An 8,271-nucleotide genomic window follows, 5' to 3' on the forward strand; every position below is an offset into this window, starting at 1 on the left:
CCCTGCAGGTCTTTAAGAGGAGGCTAGACAATCACCTTGCTGGGGTCGTTTGACCCCAGTACTCTTTCCTGCCATGGCAGGGTGTCGGATTCGATGATCTGCTCAGGTCCCTTCCAACCCTACAAACTATGAATTTAATTATATCCTTGCTGAAATGGACACAGATGCAGTAGATGATTTTACAAGGTAATCGAGAAATGAAGCCACTTTAAGAGTAGGATTAAGAAACAAATATTTTTAAATAATTGTATCTTGCTACCCTTAAGGAAAACATTTTGATTTTTTACTTTTATCAAGTAAGTAAAGAAAATTGTTGATGTTAAACACAAATAAAGTGAGAGAAAATAACTGATAGACATTGACAATTACAAACAAAAAAAGCTATTTTTTTTATATCGCCACTAGATGCTCCACTATAACTGCTACTTTAAGGCCAATAATGTAACCATATTTTGCAATAAACTCCTAGTAGGACACCAATAATATTAATAATTATGTATAGAAGAAATATATCCAGATATAAAATTCAAATACAAGAAACCTATATTACTCTGACATGAGGGTAAAGGCAGTCTGTTCAGCTGAACAAGAAGTTTTTCTTTTTCCATTGTGCGGAGGACTTTGGACTGCATTTTGCTCTAACTATGTAACATGGAGGACTATGTACCATGTATGTAATCATGTAACATTGTGCCATCCCTGCAAAGCCTGTGCAAATAAACCAGTAGGCACAAAGGAAAGACTAGTATATGGGCATTCCTAGAAGCACAGTAATTCAATCTAAATGTTTTGACATGCAGGTAGGCATTAACTGATATTCTACCCTGTCTAAGTCTTGTTTGGGGTTAGGAAGAGACTAACTTCTGTTCCTACCCACCTAAATACCTACAAAGCCCTCCCCATTTACTCTACTTGTGTGAATTGCCTCTTACTATAGCCATAAATAAAGCATAAAGGCAGAGAGGGTTTTTTTTGTTTTTTTTTTGAGTGGGGGGGCAGGAAAAGTAATCTAGTAGCAGTAGCTTCTTTTTCTCTTTCCCTATCCATGAAAATTTGTCCATGCTAATTACGTCAAAATTCACCTTACTTTTGTTACTACCCTAAAACTAAAAAAATAGATTGGCTGCCCCTTCCCTCCTCCCCCGCTCACCGGCAGACAGAAACATTCTGGAATTCCAACTTCTCTGCATGTCATTCTGCACTGAGGAGACCAGGTTAGTGTTTAAATACATCAATAGCTCCTGTACATCAATGACAGAGCAGGCAGATAGAGGAGGATGTGTATGATATGGTTCAGTACTGGAACAGGCTACCTAGAGAAGCTGTGGAAACTTTCAAGAGCAGGTTAGACAGACACTTGACTTAGATGGTTTAAACAGGGATGATCCTGCCTTGAACAGGAGGGGGCTGGACAAGATGATTTCATGAGGCCCATTCCCATTCCACTTTCCTATGATGCTACACTTTTTAGGTCCCTAATCTTAGGTTTCTCTATATTTTAAAATATTTTGGTGAAACGGAAAAACTACTGTCTTACTATTATGTACATTAGGGGCTTATTCCTATGAAATTGCATATTATTCTATCCTCCTTGTTAGCCATGAACCTTGTTGCAAAGCAGTCGCATTGGATTAAACTGACCTTTTTGAGTTAAATATGCCTTAATCCCATTGAAATCAATAAAACCACAAAAGTTAACCTGGTGTAAGTTTTCAGAGTGGGCCTTATTGTTGGCCTACAATGTATGAAGAGTATATTAACAATACAGAAGAAAGTGAAATAATGAGGGAGCTTTGGAGTGACTTCTTCAAGATCCTTTTGCAGCTCCCTGAAAGCAGATAAGAGCGACTCTTTTGATGTCAACAGGATTGAATCTGAAATGATTTGGCACAAGTTGCTGGCAGACAAATTCTCTCTTGTAGGGATTTTGACTCCACTGAAGGTGAAATAAGCAAATTGTACTGTTGCATCAAGAAAATCAGAAAAAAAGTCCATTGAAGGAAATGGAAAGCTTCTATCTGACTGTAATTGATTTGGGCTCAGACAGTGATAGAGAATATAACAAAGTTGGACTTTTAAAAACACAATGGGAGTGTATCTAATAATGTAGGATAAAAGCCTTTAGATTTATAATTGAGTCTCTTTCAAGATATCTGTTCTCATCAGAGAACCAACTGGAAAGAAGGAAGCAAGGATTCTAGTTCTTCCTAAAAGATTTGTCTGTAAAAAGCAATGTGACAGTGGAAGACATGGAAGATTTTGGTATTGGAATTTGGGCCTTGCTTCAGAAAATCACTTTTGCTTTTGTGTTTTCCATACCCCTGACAGTGACCTTTTTCTTGAACTGGGTCCTAGTTCAGAGATGGCAAATATAACTTAAATTAGTTTATATTAGAATGATTTTTCATGAAGTGTTTAATAATATTACTGAACACATTTATAGTAAGGACATATTTGTTCATATTTCTGAACTATGATATGTACATAACCACTTGCATTTTAAGGTTAGAAGAATGCACATTTGTTCTCAAAAATGTTCATAGAATCAGCACAGCAGCTTACTTGACAGCTAATTTGTAGAATGCAACTAGTATCTTCATTTCTTAATCAAATGAAAATAATTCTTACTTAACAATGTTGACTTGCTCAACTAATTTCTCTTTAAGGTTTACAAAACCAAATGCATTTATTTATACAGACTTTGAAGAGCAAAGATTGAACTGGTTTCAACCAACCAGTTTCAACTTTGCTACATACATTCTCACCCTAAAAATTTGTGCTAATATGCTAAATTGTTTGGATTTCTCATTTTAAAGCAGTATGCAATATTAAGGATTACAACATAATATTATCAGTTATCTTTTATCTTAAAATGTATATTTTAAAGGGGGGATTAAACATTTTTATTAATATACATAGAATCTTTTACTTCATTAACATAACTTTTGACCAGTTTGAATTGGTTTTGACTGGTTTGAACAGGCTTAGATTGGTTTTGCCCCACTTTGCATGGTAGCACCTGGATTGAACTGATTTTGACCCGTTTGAACTCATTAAGACCAGTTTTCCCCAGTTTGAACTGGTTTCACCCAGAGAACCAACTGGAAAGAAGGAAGCAATGATTTTACTACTTCCTAAAAGATGTTTCCGTACTGATTTTGAACTGGTTTCTTCCAGTTTGAACTAATTCTGTCTGGTTCCACCTGGCTTCATCCACTTTGGACCCTGGTTCCATCCAGTCTGGACTGGTTCCATCCAGTTTTGAATGGTTCCATCCAGTTCAGTCTAGTTTGATCCAAGCTGAACTGATTTTGTCTGGTTTGAACTGGTTCCATCCAGGCTGAACTGGTTTAATCCCATTCTTTCCGGCCCTCGGTGTTTGCAAGTTTTCCTTTTTGGTGCGCAGGTTTATTTGGGGTGGGAAGGCGATCCCAATGATGGGTCTGGCCTAGTAATGTTGAGAGTCCCTGAGTGACCCTAGCCTACTCAGCCCTCGGCATATGCCCTGTGGCCTTTCTCCTGACCTCCAGGGCTTTAAATGTAACAAAAGAGAAACAAATAACAGAAACTCCAAGGATGGGCTTCAGCCCTCTCCCCACTCACATGTCCTATGTCCAATGACTTTGCCATCCCTTGGTGTCTTCCTCCAGTCTGGCTCCCTTGTCACCTGGGGTGACATATTCCTTTAAATATATCCTGGACCCCTCTGCTGAGTCCCTCTTCAGCCTCTCCCTGCAGCTGTCAGGAGACCTCTGATTGGTTCCAGGGGGTATCTCGCAGCTACCTCCCTGCTGTGTCCCCCCAGCTGTTTTCCTGCTGCCGGTTTTTATCCTAACCGTGTGGCATTCTTTGATGATGTCATCTGGCCGCATCAGCACCAGCCCCACTATCAGCAGAGAAAAGCAGCTGATGAACTGTGTGGGTGCTCTGCCTCTCTGCCACTTGCCTGGCCTGGCTGCATCTGTTGGGGGTAAGTTTACCCTGTTCTCAGGGCTTTTCTTCTTGGCATCATGGCAGGCTGTCCCTGCTGTGACCCACACTGTGGGATAGGTCTCCCACTCCTTTTCTGCTGTCCCCCTGAGACACAGATGTAAAGCGGATTCAAATACAATTTCATGATTCTTGTTCATGAATCAGGTTGGAGGAGAAGTGCTTGGTGATGCAACTATGTTGAAGAGTGCCCTTGAACCTAGACAGACAAGTATCTGAGTATACTGGGCTCCAAGTACTGGCATTCTGAATAAGTGCACATCTCACTTGACTTTGCAATATTTAGGCAGGACTGGTATAGATATGTATAGATTAGATCTATCTATCTATCTAATCTGTCCTTTATATGGCAAAAATCTTAGATTAACTGTGTAAGGGATAGAGTCTAGAACCTACAAACTGCGAGACATGCTGCAGTACACCCCCGGTATGTACTAAGGGGCCCTTTGGGCATCAGAATGGGGTGTGGGGAGGCAGGCACCAAAGGCACCATTCAGAGGGCTCAAGTGCTTCTATACCAATGCTAGGAGCATGGGGAACAAGCAGAAAGAACTCACACTTCTGCTTGCAAATAATAATTTTGATTTAGTGGGGCTAATCGAAATTTGGTGGGACCCTACCCATGACTGGGTGGTACACATTGAGGGCTACAGGTTGTACAGAAGGGACAGAGTAGGGAGGAAGGGGGGCGGGGTTGCTCTCTATATAAAGGAGCATTACATATCCACCCTAATCAAAATGGGATCAGAGGAGGAGAAAGTTGAGGCATTGTGGGTTAGGATACATGGAGGTCAAGGGGAAAGGGACTTGGTGGTGGTGGTCTGCTATAGACTACCACACCAAGAGGAAAAGCTAGACTTGGAATTCTTCCAAGAGGCAGCTCTTGGAGGCTGTACAGTTTAGGGACATGGTTGTCATGGGGGACATACACTATCCTGACATCTGCTGGGAGGAGCAGTCAGCCAAATCCAACTGTTCACGTAGGTTCTTACCCTGCATGCAGGACCTTCACCTAATGCAGGAGGTATACAGTCCCACTAGGGGGGGAATGCCTTACTGGACTTGGTAGGGGACCTGCAGATTCGTGGTCACCTTGGGGACAGTGACCACCAATCAATCAAATTCACCATACGGCGTAGGATGGGTAAAGTAACTAGTAGGGGGGAAGTGCTTGACTTTAGGAAGGCTAACTTCAGTGTGCTCAGGGGTGTAGTCAATGATGCACTGCAGAATAGGAGTATTGGCGAGATAGGAGTCCAAGAAGGGTGGTTGCTCCTAAAGGAGGCAATCCTTCAGGCACAGAGCCCAGTATGAGGGAAAAGGGGGAAAGGAGCCAAAAAACTTCCTTGGCTAAACAGAAATCCAGGGGAACCTAAGGGCAAAAAAGAAGGCATATAGGCACTGAAAGCAGGGGGAAGCTACCAAGGAGGAGTATACCTACTTGGCCGACCCTTGCAGGGTGCCAGTTAGAATGGCCAAAGCAACTACAGAGCTGAGGCTGGCAACAAATTAAAGACAACAAAAAATCTTTTTTTAGGTATGTAGGGAGTAAAAGGAAGGTGCAGGGCAGCATAGGACCCCTACTGAACAAGGAGCAATTAGTGACAGACGGGAAAAGGCTGAGCTATTCAATGGGTTTTTTGCCTCAGTGTTCTTGAATAGGGCTCAAGATAAGTCTCCTAATGGGGTCTTAGATGAGTATCAGAGGGACACCAGCTCAACAACTGTTGATGCTGACTTGGTACAGACTCACTTGGATGGACTGGATGTGTTCAAGTCAGCAGGCCTGGATGAGCTGCATCTGAGAGGACTGAAGGAATTGGCTGATGTCATAGCAGAACCACTGGCACAGCTGTTTGAGTGCTTGTGGCACTTGGGTCTGGTCCTGGAGGACTGGAAAAGGGCCAATGTGGTTCTTATTTTCAAAGGGAGAAAGGAGGTAATTATAGGCCAGTCAGTCTCACCTCCATCCTTGGGAAGGCCTTTGAAAAGATTATGAAGGATCATATTTGTGGGAGTCCAGTGGGAAAAATAATGCAGTGGGGAAACCAGCATGGATTTATAGCAGGTAGATGCCTGATCAATCTGATTTGGTTTTGTGATGCAGGAGTAGAGATGGATGTCATTTTCTTGTATTTTAGCAAGGCTTTTGATACAGTATCTCATCCCATTTTCATAAATAAATTAAGAGGCTGTGACATAGATGTTTGCATGGTCCGGTGGGTGGCAAATTGGCTTAGCGGTCACACCCAGAGAGTGGTAGCAGATAGGTCAGTATCGACATGGAAGGATGTGAGTAGTGGGGTCCTTCAGGGTTCAGTCCTTGGATCTGTGCTCTTCAATATCTTCACCAGTGACTTGGATGTGAGTGTGAAGTGTACTCTGTCCAAGTTTGTGGACAATACTAAATTGTGGGGTAAAGTGCACACTCCGGAGGTTAAAGAACGATTGCAGGCAGACTTGGACAGGTTAAAAAAGTGGGCAGAACACAATAGAATGCAGTACAACAAGGACAAGTGCAGAGTGCTGCACCTAGGGCGCAAAAATAGCCAGCACACATACTGGCTAGGAAGTGATCCTCTCAGCAGCACAGAAGCAGAAAGGGATTTCAGAGTCATAGCGGACTTCAAGATGAACATGAGTTGTCAGTGTGATGAAATCATAAGCAAAGCAAAGCAAAGCTAACCACACTTTATCACGCATTAGCAGATGCATGACAAATACAACCAAGGAGATGATGCTGGCAGACAACAGTTAGAGTACTGTGTCATTTTGGGTGCTGTACTTCAAGAACGATGTTGACAGACTCGAGAGGGTCCAAAGGAGGCCCACTTGTATGGTCAGGGGCTTACTGGACAAGCCCTAGGCTGAGGGACCTGGACCTCTTCAGCCTCCACACAAGAAGGCTGAGACATGATCTTGTGGCTGCCTACAAGTTAATTAGGGGGAACACAGCAAGGGATTGGAGATGCTCTGTTCACCAGGGTGTCTCTTGCGGTAACAAGGAACAATGGTCACAAACTGACAGCAGATTTAGGGTGGATATCAGGAAAAACTTCTTCACAGTAAGGGTGGCCAAAATTTGGAATGTGCTTCCAAGGGCGGTGGTGCTCTCTTCTACCTTGGGGGTCTTTAAAAGAAGGCTGGATAGGCATCTGGTATGCTTTCCTGCCTAGGCAGGGGGTTGGACTTTATAATCTGTTGAGGTCCCTTCCAACCCTAGCATCTATGAATCTATGAGAAACTCCTTAAGCAGATAGGAAGTCTTTGGTCTTTTTGTCCAGGTCAGATACCTGTACTGGTTTAACAGCAGAATTGGTAAAAATGGGGCTAGTCTATCACCCTAGCCCTGATTAGATCTAGTTTCAAAACTGCTATTAAAGAAATGACATGCCCTGAGCAATAAAGTAGCCAACTTTGTAGCTAGAGGCAAAAAGCTTAAAGTAGGTATTCTCATAGTTAGGGCTCTGTTGCACATTACACTTTAAGCTTCTCAAATGTGGGTGGGTGTTTGTGTCTGCTCAGGTTGGAAACAGTTGCATATTCAGTTCTTTAGGCAAGCAGGGCCTTGGAGGATTGACAAGTAAGAATACCCTGCTCCCCTCAGCATTCTGTTTCTCCCACTCCTCCTCTGTCCGTACCCTGCTCCCGGCCCACCCAGCTCACCTATGCCCCCAGGTTGCTTGTAGCAGTCAACGCTGCCCTAGGGCCACGGGCAGGGAAGGGGAGCCTGCCTGCTGAGTCACTACAGCTGCCAGGGGTGGGGATGTGAGTGAGAACCGAGTTGCTGGAGAGGTGGAAGACCCTAATCCGGGCTGGTAGGGGACAATTTGGGCTGGCGGCAGGAGGGAGAGGTGTTACACTCCAGTGCGGCCGCTCAGTTACATGTTAGTATAACACCAGCTGAGCTACACCGCTCCCCCCTGCAGCTGCCCTGCGTCTCTGCAACCCGAAGGGCCCGTGTTCCAGCTGCGGCCATACCACGGCCTCAGAGCGCCAGGAGCTGTCTCAAGCCCTACACCGGAGCCCGCCGGAAGCATTGCTAACAGGTTGGACGCGCGCCAGCTACTGGGATCGCCTCTGTTTAGGCCGCAGACGAAGCCCCTACAGGGGTCTGGGCCGGGGCCGGCTGCGCACTGCACCGGGCTGTGCCGGAGCCCGCGCGGGCGAAGAAGCCACCGCCGGCTCCGCGGGGGGCGGGGCAGCTCCTCCAGGGTCACGTGGTGAACAGCAGCGCCCCCGACCGCGAGTTCTGCCCGGGCACCGGGGGGGTGCGCGCGC

The sequence above is a fragment of the Crocodylus porosus genome, unplaced genomic scaffold (genome assembly GCF_001723895.1).
Source record: "Crocodylus porosus isolate Cpor-Errol unplaced genomic scaffold, CroPor_comp1, whole genome shotgun sequence".
NCBI classification, from domain to species: Eukaryota; Metazoa; Chordata; order Crocodylia; family Crocodylidae; genus Crocodylus; species Crocodylus porosus.